The sequence below is a fragment of the Octopus sinensis genome, linkage group LG9, assembly GCF_006345805.1.
Source record: "Octopus sinensis linkage group LG9, ASM634580v1, whole genome shotgun sequence".
Taxonomy (NCBI): Eukaryota; Metazoa; Mollusca; class Cephalopoda; order Octopoda; family Octopodidae; genus Octopus; species Octopus sinensis.
The window spans coordinates 21,652,616-21,663,936 of NC_043005.1; the positions used below are offsets into that span (position 1 = coordinate 21,652,616).

General features: G+C 36.7%; 1 protein-coding gene across 1 annotated transcript in view; it reads left to right on the top strand.

The window, feature by feature from the left end:
* LOC115215518 overlaps positions 1 to 11,321 on the top strand; it is a 530,737-nt gene that overhangs the window by 133,217 nt on the left and 386,199 nt on the right. The window lies entirely within an intron of this gene.

Consider the following 11,321-nt stretch of genomic DNA (forward strand, 5'->3'; position numbering starts at 1 on the left):
TGAAGGGTTACTCTATACATTTGTATAGTACAAAATTATGATTCGCATGCAATAATATTGTTGACAGTAACTTTGAAGTTTTGGCCAGCTAAGCAGTCTAACAATGGTTTAGGAGACCAAAACTTCAAAGTTACTGTCAACAACATTCTTATATAAAAATTATGTGTGTGTGTGCGTGTGTGTGTTTGTCTCTTTGTTTACATCCCAGTAACATAGCAGTTTGGCAAAATAAACTGATAGAATAAATATGTTCAGATTCCAAATTCTGAACATATTTATTCCAAGGTCAGCTTTGCCTTTTGTCCTTTTGAGGTTGAGTATTGGGGCTGATGCAGTTGACTGGCCCTCTCCTCAAAATTTCAAGTTTTGTGCATATTGTAGAAAGGATTGGTGGTTAGTAAATGAAATCATCATTATTATTATGATTAAGGCAGTGAGCTGGCAGAATCACTGGCACACTGGACAAAATGCTTTGCGACATTTCGTCTATCTTTACCTTCTGAGTTCAAATTCTGCCACAGTCGACTTTGCCTTTCATCCTTTCAGGATCGATAAAACACTGGAATCAACTATTCCCTTCCCCCAGAATGTCAGGCCTTATGCCTATAATAGAAAGGATTATTATTATATGTTTGGCTTTTGCTTTGTATTTGTACAAGCGAATTCTAAGTCTCACCCAGAGATTTCAAGACAACAGGTTAGAAGTTCAAGTTGGTGTTAAAACTAGTATGCCATCTTTTTAGGTTCTGCACAGAGTATAGTTCTAAAGAATGTTTAAGACTTTTTCTTTTATATCTTTCAGGAAGATGGGTATCATTTTATGAAAATTTATTCAAATCCCTTTCAAATGGTACAAATTACGTTTATAAAGAAATTTGAGGTGGGTGGGATTTTCCCCATTTTTTAAAACCCACAGTCTTCGGAATGATGATGTTGGTGGTGGGGGGCATCTTTGAAAAAGCTTTTGAAAACTCATTTTTTTTTACACCCCGCTCCGTCATCATCTCACTCCAGACCTATTTTGGCCAATTTTTTTTTTTGCACTTCAAAGCCATGGGAAGAACATTTTCAGTAAACATTTTTTTAAAAATTGTTAATAGGTTCAGAAGGAAAAGTGATTTAAGAGTGGTTTGGCTGTTGTTTCTAGTACATCCAAAGACAGCCCTCCTTGTTTCTTTATCACTCTCACATGTATTGATGTTTTTCAATATTCTTTCCCCATAAATACATTTATATGCTATAAAAAAAGAAAATTTGAGAAATTATGAATTTTTTGACACCCCCACACCCTGCCCTTGATTGTTTCTGTTTAGAAATTAAAATATTGGAGAGTCTGAGGTCATTGCTGGCATTTATCCACACTGATTTAAAAAATTATGGTAATGTACTTGCATAGCAAGTTACTTGATCTGAGATTGTGTGCTGAAACAAAGTCAATTGTAGCCCTTTAAAATGGAAGATAAGAAAGTTCATTTTTGGCACTTGATGCTATTCTTTTTCCATAAAGAGAAAAAGGCCTCACAAGCAACCAAAGAATTATGCGTAGTTTATGGTGATGTTTCTTTATCCAAAAGAACTGTACGAAAGTGGTTCGCAAGGTTCTGAACTGGAGATTGGAGCCTTATTGATAAAGAGCGATCAGGCAGACCATCCACTACAGATGATGACCAAGTCAAGTCATTAATTGAGAATAACCCACATTGCTCAACCTGAGAATTGGCAGAAATCCTCAACCTATCAAAATCCGTCGTTCATGAGCACCTAGTAAAGCTTGGGTACCCAATCACTACTTTGTTTGGGTACCACATGAGTTGAGTGAGAAGAACCTTTTGGATCACATTTCCATCTGTGATTCGCTTTATAAATGGAATGAAAATGCGCCTCTTTTAAAGCAAATTGTGACAGGTGATGAGAAATGGATTATCTACTGAAATGTTCAGAGAAAGCGATCCTAGAGAACGCAACATGAGCCATTCTTAGCCACTCTAAAAGTGAGTCTTCACCCTAAAAAAGTCTTGCTTTGTTTCTGGTGGAATTGGAAAGGAATTCTGTATTATGAGCTTCTCCCAAGTAACCAGACAATTAATTCTAAGAAAACTGCAGACAACTTGACGAGTTAAAAGCAGCAATTCAAGAGAAACATCCAGAATTGACCACCAGAAAAGGTGTTGTTTTCCAATATGATAATGCAAGACAGCACGTTTCTTTGGGAACCAGAGAAAAATTGCTGCAGCTCGGCTGGGATGTGTTACCCCATCCTCCATATTCACCAGATATTGCTCCTTCGGACTTCCACTTATTCAGGTCTCTGCGGAATAGTCTTAATGGTAAAAATTTCAATTCCTTGGATGATGTAAAAAGATACCTTGATGAATTCTTTGCCATGGAACCATCTCAATTCTGGGAAGAGGGTATTTTCAAGTTAAAGGAAAGATAGAGATGCATTGTGCAACAAAATGGTTCATATTTGGTTGATTAAAAATGTAATGGCAAGTATTTATTGACCTTTTCCTTTCCTTTAAACATCTGGATTAACTTTTCAGACAACCCAATACATCCCTCTTCTGCTGGTGTGCTTTTCTTTAAGATTAAATGGTTTTAACAACACTTGACACATTGGCTAAACACCTGTTGATCAGCAATTAGACAATACTAAATTAATCCACGAGAAAAAGTTTATACAAATGATACACAACTTAAATTTTGAAGGAAGCTTTCAAATGAGTCTGAAGATTTATTAAATCTCACATGAATTACAATTGTAATTTTGCAGATAAATTATTTGTTTATAATAAATTGTCCATTTAAAACAAATTATGCACCAAATGCTATATAATATTTAATGTGGTTGGGAGAATAAAATGTATTTCTTGTTTTCTTTCCTTTCTTTTCAAGCTGATGATGATATTTTAGAATTTAAAAGCACTTCCATACCAGGAGAAGATATATTTGAACAGCTAAAAGATGTGACTTTAAAGGAGTGTGACCATGCTTGTCATCAAACTCCAGGATGTAACTCTTATGAGTATAAACAAAAAGCTAAATTCTGTGATCGAAGTAATGTGACTCACTTGACTCATGACCTTGAGCCCAACAAAAAGGGTTGGGATACTTACGTCATTAACCCAGGTCAGTAGAATGCTTCCATTTTATTTGATTTTATTATGCACATGCTTGCATGTATGTATGTGTTTGTGTGTATTTACATAATCATACATGTGTTTGTGCAATATATATTGATATATATATATATATGTACATATATATATGTGTGTGTATATATATATATATATATATATATATATATATATATATACAACTTACATTGAAAGTCAGCAAGCTTTAGAAGCGTTGAAATGTATTGAAAGATTCAGATAACGGAATAATTTTTTTCTCAAACGCAGGATAATGCAATTATTTAGCATGAACAGGATAAACTATCCATATTTTTGAGAAAAATCTGTCTCATGGCTAGCCACCAACAAATGTTTCTGCAAAATATAGATAGTTTATCCTGTTCATGGTATATTATTAGCATTATCCTGCATTTGAGAATGAAATTATTTCCTTATCTGTATCTTTCAAGATATATGTGTTTGTATGTATGTATGTATGTATGTATATATATATATATATATATATATATATATATATATACACATATATACATATATATTTACACCAAATGATAAGAAAATTCTTTAACACATCTTTAATGGGCGATCAGTGTATTGTTTCTTGTCTTTCTTGAGTTTCACAGCCAAATGGCTGGGTGGATTTGTGAAAAATGGCACACATGTGGAGATGGGTGTATAGACTGGAATGCGGTTTGTATTTTTTTTCCTAGCCCCCATATTTACTGAGAAAATTGATTAAAACTTTTCTAATGGAATTCCTGTTTGTTCCGCCATTAAAACAACCAGTTGCTCATAGAGCCAGCATAAACCATTTTGCTAGCAACAAGGGGAGTACAGGATGACAGTCAGCCAAAACTTTCGCTATGATGTCTCTCTTCTGTCACCTCTCTGTGGGGTTAATAATCTTAATCTTTAGTTACAGTTTTTCATTCAAACTACATAATAGGCAGAATTGTCGGATTAAGACAGTAGAGTGTTTTGAGGGAGTTTTTGGCTACTATCTCTACCAGTTCTAGCTACCATGTAGAGGTCTGAACTGTCTAATCATTAAAACATTGATTTAATTATGAACATTGAAAGAAATTATACATTAATCCCTGTTTTTTGTAAGCAGTTGTATTTGTAAAAAATTTTATTTGCAGAGAGCAGAAATTGAAAGAAGATATATGAAATGGACATGTGCGTGTGTGTGTGCACACATGCTTGCACGTGTGTATGTGAGAGAGAAAGTGAGTGAAGGTGTGTGTCGTGATGATTAACGTCTTTTAAGGTACACAAGCATACAAAAAAAATGTGAGGCCATCATATAAAATTTTTACGATAGTTGATTTATGGAAAAGATTATGTTAAATTTTTGAAATGCAAACCAAAAGCGATCACACCCACATCATCCAAACAGACCAGGTAAAACCGGGCTTAGCTGCTAGTATATATATATATATATATCATCACCATCATCATCATCATTGTTTAATGTACACCTTCAATGCTGGCATGGGTTGGATGGTTTGACATGGGCTGTCTTGACAAGAGCCTGCACCAGACTCCTGTGACTGTTTTGGCATGGCTTTTACAGCTGGATGCCCTTCCAAATGCCAACTATTTTACAGTGTGGAATGGGTGCATTTTGCATGGCTCAAACACTTGCAGGATCACCAAGTAATTTGCAAGACAAAAATCCTTTTAGAGGAGAGGGGACATTGAAGGAAGTGATCTTGTGTCAGATGATGAAAGGTTCAAGTGAGATAGAGTGACAGAAACAGGTATGTTGCTATAGAGGAGGCTCATGGTAACCTGACCAGAGAGGGAGAGAGAAAGAGTGATCAAGAATGAGGACAGAAACAGGTGTGCTACTGAAAGGTGATACATGGCTATCCATCCTGAGGGAAGGGAAAGAGAGAGTAAGAGACAGCAAGAGTGCAAGAGAGAGCAGGAGAGGGATGGTGGCGAAGTGTTAGATCATACTCACAAATGGAGATCAGATTATAAATGGGATGGTAGGGTAAAGGAAGTGAGAGATATGTGTTTAGAGGGGTGAGGGACTATGGGATAGCAATGATACAGTGAGCAGGGCTGTGAGGACAGGATTGGGGAGTGTAGTTTGGTGTGTTGGAGTAGGGTGTGTGGATCGTTTTATCATTAAGTGTGAGTGGGAAACACAGCACTTCTAGAACTCAGTTTCACTGAATTGGGCATGTCTTCTCAAGAATCATATATCACCAGACATCTTGATCCATTGTAATTTCCTCTATGAGGCCCAAAAACCTGAGATTGGTCCTCACACTTCTTCCCATGTCTGCCTGGGTCTACCTTTTCCGCAGGCACGATCCACTTTTGGTGATCAGCTCTTCTTTATACGGTTATCTTCATTTATATTCATTACATGTCTAAACCAGTATAGTCATCTCTCTTGCATGCTGCACGCAATTCCTCTTATGCCCAACTTTGCTCTCAACACATTTGGACTTTGTCGTACATGCACATCCAACTGAGCATACGGCCTTCATTTCTTTCTGGTCTTTGCATGGCTTCTGCATTCAGAGCCCATGTCTCACTACCTTGGAGTATAGCCATTCACACACAAGTATAATATAATCTACCTTTCCCTTGAAAAGAAAGTCCATTTGTTGCCAACAGAGGTAATAGCCGTCTGAACTCTCTCCATCCTCTTCTTACTTTGGAAACAATACTTTCAGATCCACCATTGCTAATTTGGTCACCTTGGTAACAGAAACTATTTACTACCTCAAGAGAGCCTCCTGGGCATTTGAGAGAGTCTAGTTCCTATGTGACCTTAGTGCTTATTCTTCTTGCACATCTGCCACAAACAAAGACAGCTTTATCTGAACCACTACTTGTATGCTAAATTCATCACTGTATTAGTGGCTGACTTTCACGTTACTGACAGCACCATTGTACATGGATTGTACAGCTCTAACAAGTCATTCTTCTAATCTTAACTTCCTTAAAGACCACTAGATAACATAGGAGGGGAATCAGGTGAAAGCTTTCTCCAGGTCGATGCAAGCTATGTATAATGGCTTTTTTTGGCCATCTACTTTTCGTGCAATTATCTCATTAAAAAGACTCTTCCCAAGTACAAAACCAAACTGAATCTCATCGTAACAAAACTCCAGAAGATAACCAAAACTTTCAGATAGGGACTGTTGGAATCACAAAAGCACAGCACTCAAAATTACTAGAGAGCTTAATGACCACCTCAAGAATGCAGTTTCCACAAAAACTGTTTGCTGGGAGCTTCACAACGCCAGATTTCATGGGAGGGCTGCAATCAGAAAACCACCACTTTCAAAAACAAATGCTGCAAAGCATTTAGAGTAGAGTAAAAGCCTAGTGAATTGGTCCCTAGAGCAGTGGAAGAATGTTATTTTATCAGACAAATCATCCTTTACCCTATTTCCAACCACTGGCCAAGTATATGTGTGGAGAAAACCAAAAGAAGCATTTGATCCAGACTGCCTTCTTCCAACTGTTAAACATGGAGGAGGATCTGGGGTGGGGTGCGGGCTATATCTTGGAAATCCATCGGTCCAATGGTTTCTTTTCATAGCAGAATTAATAGTCAAGACTATTTACACATTTTATCTGATCAAATTCATCCTATGGTTGCAGAACTGTTTCCAGAGGGAAACACAATCTTTCAGGATGATAATATACCAATTCGCACAGCTAAAGTTGTTACTAAATGGCATGAGGAACATTCTAGTGAAGTTGAACTTCTTATCTGTCCACTATAGTCCCCAGATCTCAATATTTTTGAACATTTATGGTGCATTTTAGAACAATAAAGTAAGGAGTCAATATCCTTCACCATCATCACTACAAGAACTGGAGACTGTTTTAGCTAATGAATGAACAAAAATTCCTTTGGAAACGATTCAAACTTTGTATGAGTCCATACCTCATAGAATTCAAGCAGTAAATACTGCCAAAGGTGGTCCTACCCCATATAAAAATAAATTTGTTTGAAATTTTAAGGTGTTTCCATTATTTTGTCCAACCCCTGTATATATAGTTTTATATATCTCTATATGTATTTGTATATGTACACACACAAACTAATAGTGAAAAAAGGGGAGTTAAGATGCAAATTGTTTTAATATTTCCATTGAGGATACAGCACTTAATGTCCACTTTTCCATGCTAGAATTCAGACAGAATTTGTTGAGTTGAATTATCTATGGCTGGATGCCCTTACTATCACCAATCATATCCAGTTTCCAACTAAGTTAATATTTCCCATGACCAGATGGGTTTGCACAGAATATTGCAAACAAAGTACATGATGGTGACACTCATTTACAACTATCTCATGGAGTCAAAACATGGAAGCATTAACACTCACACACACATACACACATGAAGGACTTCTTTCAGCTTCCATCTACCAAATTGACTCACATGCATTGATTGGCCCATGGCTGTAGTAGAAAACACTTACCTAAGGTGCCATGCAGTCAAACTGAACCCAAACATCTTATCACATGATCATGCCACCTTCTCCCCCTCTTTATCATCATCATCATTTAATACCCTCACTAGCATGGGTTGAACGGTTTGACTGAGAACTGGGCAGTTGGGGAGCTGCCTCAGGTTCCAATTTGATTTGGCATTGTTTGTATGGCTGGATACCAACCACTCCAAGCGTGTAGTGAGCAATTTTTACATGCCACTGGCATGGGTGCCAGTTATGTAACATCAGCATCAGCCATAGCTATGATCTCACTTGGCTTGACAGGTCTTCCCATGCACGGTATATCGCCAAAGGTCTTGGTCACTTGTCACTGCCTATGTGAGGCTCAATGTTCAAAAGGTGTTTCCTGCATGCCACCAGCATGGGTACCAGTCATATGGCTCTGGCATCAGTTATGACTACGATTTCACTTGGCTTGACAGATCTTCTCAAGCAGAGCATATCACCCAACATTCAAAGGTTGCTTTCTACATGGAGCTATCATGAGCATTTGAAAGGCAGCAACTTTGAATAAGAACTGATTCAGGTTGATTCAACCTGTCCAGTTTGCACATAAGCATATTATGGATTAAAAATTATGGTTTATAACTGTAACATTCTTCACTCAACTTTGTGTTTCATACAATACTATGTAGTATTCAGAAGCAAACTGTGCATTTACTATTCAATCAGGAGTACAAGGGAAATTACATGGATTACACAGTTCACTCTAATTATCTCTTGATTACCAGTCATCAATCTAGTGACCCAAGTTGTGTTATCACAGAATAATCAAAAGGGAATTTGCCTGGATTTCACTGTCACTATGCCTTTAAGTTGTGTGTGTGTTAGGTATGTATCTATACAGACATTGAGTAGGTATGTATGTTCTTGCACATATACTTATTTGTATGTATGTGTACATTTACAGGTATATGTACATATGTACAAGTGTAAATTTCTTCAGTTTCTTTCACCGAATGTCTCAACATCTTAAATTCTAAATATTTCATGTGTGTGTATGTGCAAGCACACATATGTATGCATATGTGTATCTTTGTATTTATATCTATGTGCAAATTACTGCAATTTCATTCACTAAAACCTTTCATTCTCCTCATTCTCACCTGCTTTATATCCTCATTTTCACCCTCTTCAATATACTCACAACTAATATCAATTTCTCTTTTCAATTTCAGCTTATGCACGTATTGACTGTGGGCCTCCCAAAGATATTGTTGGTACATTAAAGTCCTACAAAACTACTGCCTATAAATCCGAAGTACTCTATACTTGCTCAAATGGAATACAACTAAAGTCAATATGTCAAAAGGACAACAAATGGACTCCAGTAGCATCTTCTTGTAAAGGTAACATAAATAGCTTTCTCTTCTGTTGTCTCTGTTTAAGAAATTTTGTTAAATTTTTCCATTAAATGCCTTTGTCCCTTACTATTTCCACAGCATTTGCAGCTGGTGGGAGGGAGAAAGGAAGTTGTCTTCAGACCAGAGACTTCTTCATATGCTTGCAATGTAGAGGATTCCATTAATATTATTCAAGTGCCAGATAATGCTGTTAAATTTGGTGATGAATCAAGTTTCCTGACCAAGAAATTCTTTTCTACTCTAAGCACAAGGTCGGAAATTTTGGGGGAAGCAGCCAGTCGATTAGATCGACCCCAGTACACAACTGGTACTTAATTTATCAACCCCGTAAGGATGAAAGGTAAAGTCGACCGTGGCAGAATTTGAACTCAGAACGTAAAGACAGACGAAATACTGCTAAGCATTTCGCCCAGTGTGCTTAGCTTCCAAAAAGTTTCCATCCAGTAGTTTTCATTCACAAGAATTTGTTGTGAAGCAGATTTTTAACCACACTCACAAAACTCTACCCATTTCTACACTGTTGCTAAGTAAACTTATTATCTCATTAGCTATACTTCACCTTATCTTGATACATTTTCTCTGAATTTCTTACTTGATCTTTCTCACCCATATTATATTTCATCATCCTAAGCTCAGTTCAATTTAATGCCTTGAGTCATTCTTCACTAAGACTCTGCAATCCTCTGAAACAAACTTATGCTCCTTTTATTCTCTCCCAGTTCACCACCCTTGATTAAAACAATAATACTACTAATTTTAATAATAAAGATTCTTGATTTGCACATGAAACCAACAGTTTTTGATGGACAGGTATTGTCATCACCATCAACTTTACAATTTAACTGGTCCTTTATGACATTGACACCCATAAGAATTAAAAGCAAAGTTAACTTTGGCTTCATTTGAACTGACGTCCAAAAAGAAGTATACTGTAAAGTATATCTTTCAATTCTCTAATTAGCACCCATGTATACATTGCAAATAAAGATGAGGATGGTGATACAATCCCCTTAAATTTAGCAGGATCTCTATTGAGAACCAATTGAAGAAACCTGCCTTTGAAAATCATCCTGAACTCCAAGGATAAGTCTTCTCTCCAATTATTGTACCTCTACCAAGTTTTATGCATTCTGGTCCCAATTTCCTCTTGCCATAACTACTAGACAGAGGAAAACTGCTTTCACTGATGGTTAAATGAGGTCATGGGGATATTTTCATGATGGACTTGACTAACAGCCACATCCATCCCCCATACAACAACAATGGATTTATATAACTCCATAAATCAGCAATACTTGAACATTGAATGAGTGCATGCAAAATGGTTTTGTTTTACAACATGAATTTCGATGAGGCCTATCTTATGATACTTATATGACTGTAGATTTCATCATGGATTAATTGAGCCCTTTGGTAGCTCTGCCAAGCCAAGAACTTCAGAAAGTTGTCTATAGTATTCCTTGACAAAATGTCCTCCAAAACACAACTTAGCAGTTCGTTGTTCATCAATACTCAGAACAGCCCTAAGAATGTCAGCACTCTATCCCTCCACTAAATCTCAATGGATTGCTAGAGTGGAAGAACATCCTCCAATCCCTTTGCCCAGATCAGATTTGATCCTGCATTCTATATCTTCTGAAATCCTGAAATACACTTTTTAAAGATGGTTGGGAATGATTGAGGGAGATATTGTTTATAGTTCTAACACATTATATGCCCAGATAGGGCCTTTCATAATGGCAGGTAAATTTCAGATTTATTATCACAAGCTAAATTATTTCACACAGCTTATCTTCTGGTGTAATTTGTTGCCTTATTCAACACCACCACCTGGCCTTTGGATGGTCTTGGTGATGGTGATGGACACTATTTGATCCAATCTTAATATATCTATTACAGTTGCAAACATTCATATTGACCAAGAGTTGCTCAGGCTGAGCATGAACCACTTTAATCTCATGTATGTAGGAGAGAATGTGACCTGAGAATTTCATGGCTAAGTGGTTTCTGCCAGGGATAGCTTATTAAAACCTATAAATACCATCTCATTGTAATCAATTATGTATTGTTTTGTTTAAGTATGTGGCTGAACATAATTAGAGAAAACATTGAGACTGTGTGGTACTCATGTCTTTCTCGAGGGCACTAGCTGTCTATGTAACATGAACTGATTTAGACTGAGAATCAAACACTGATCATTGACTCACACCACTCAATCCAAATTTATACTAAAAGAACAACTATAAGAAAAATACTGAGTCATTTCCTGCATGGAGAACAAAGAGGAAAATGGCTACTTTTTGAATGAAGATATTATGATCAACT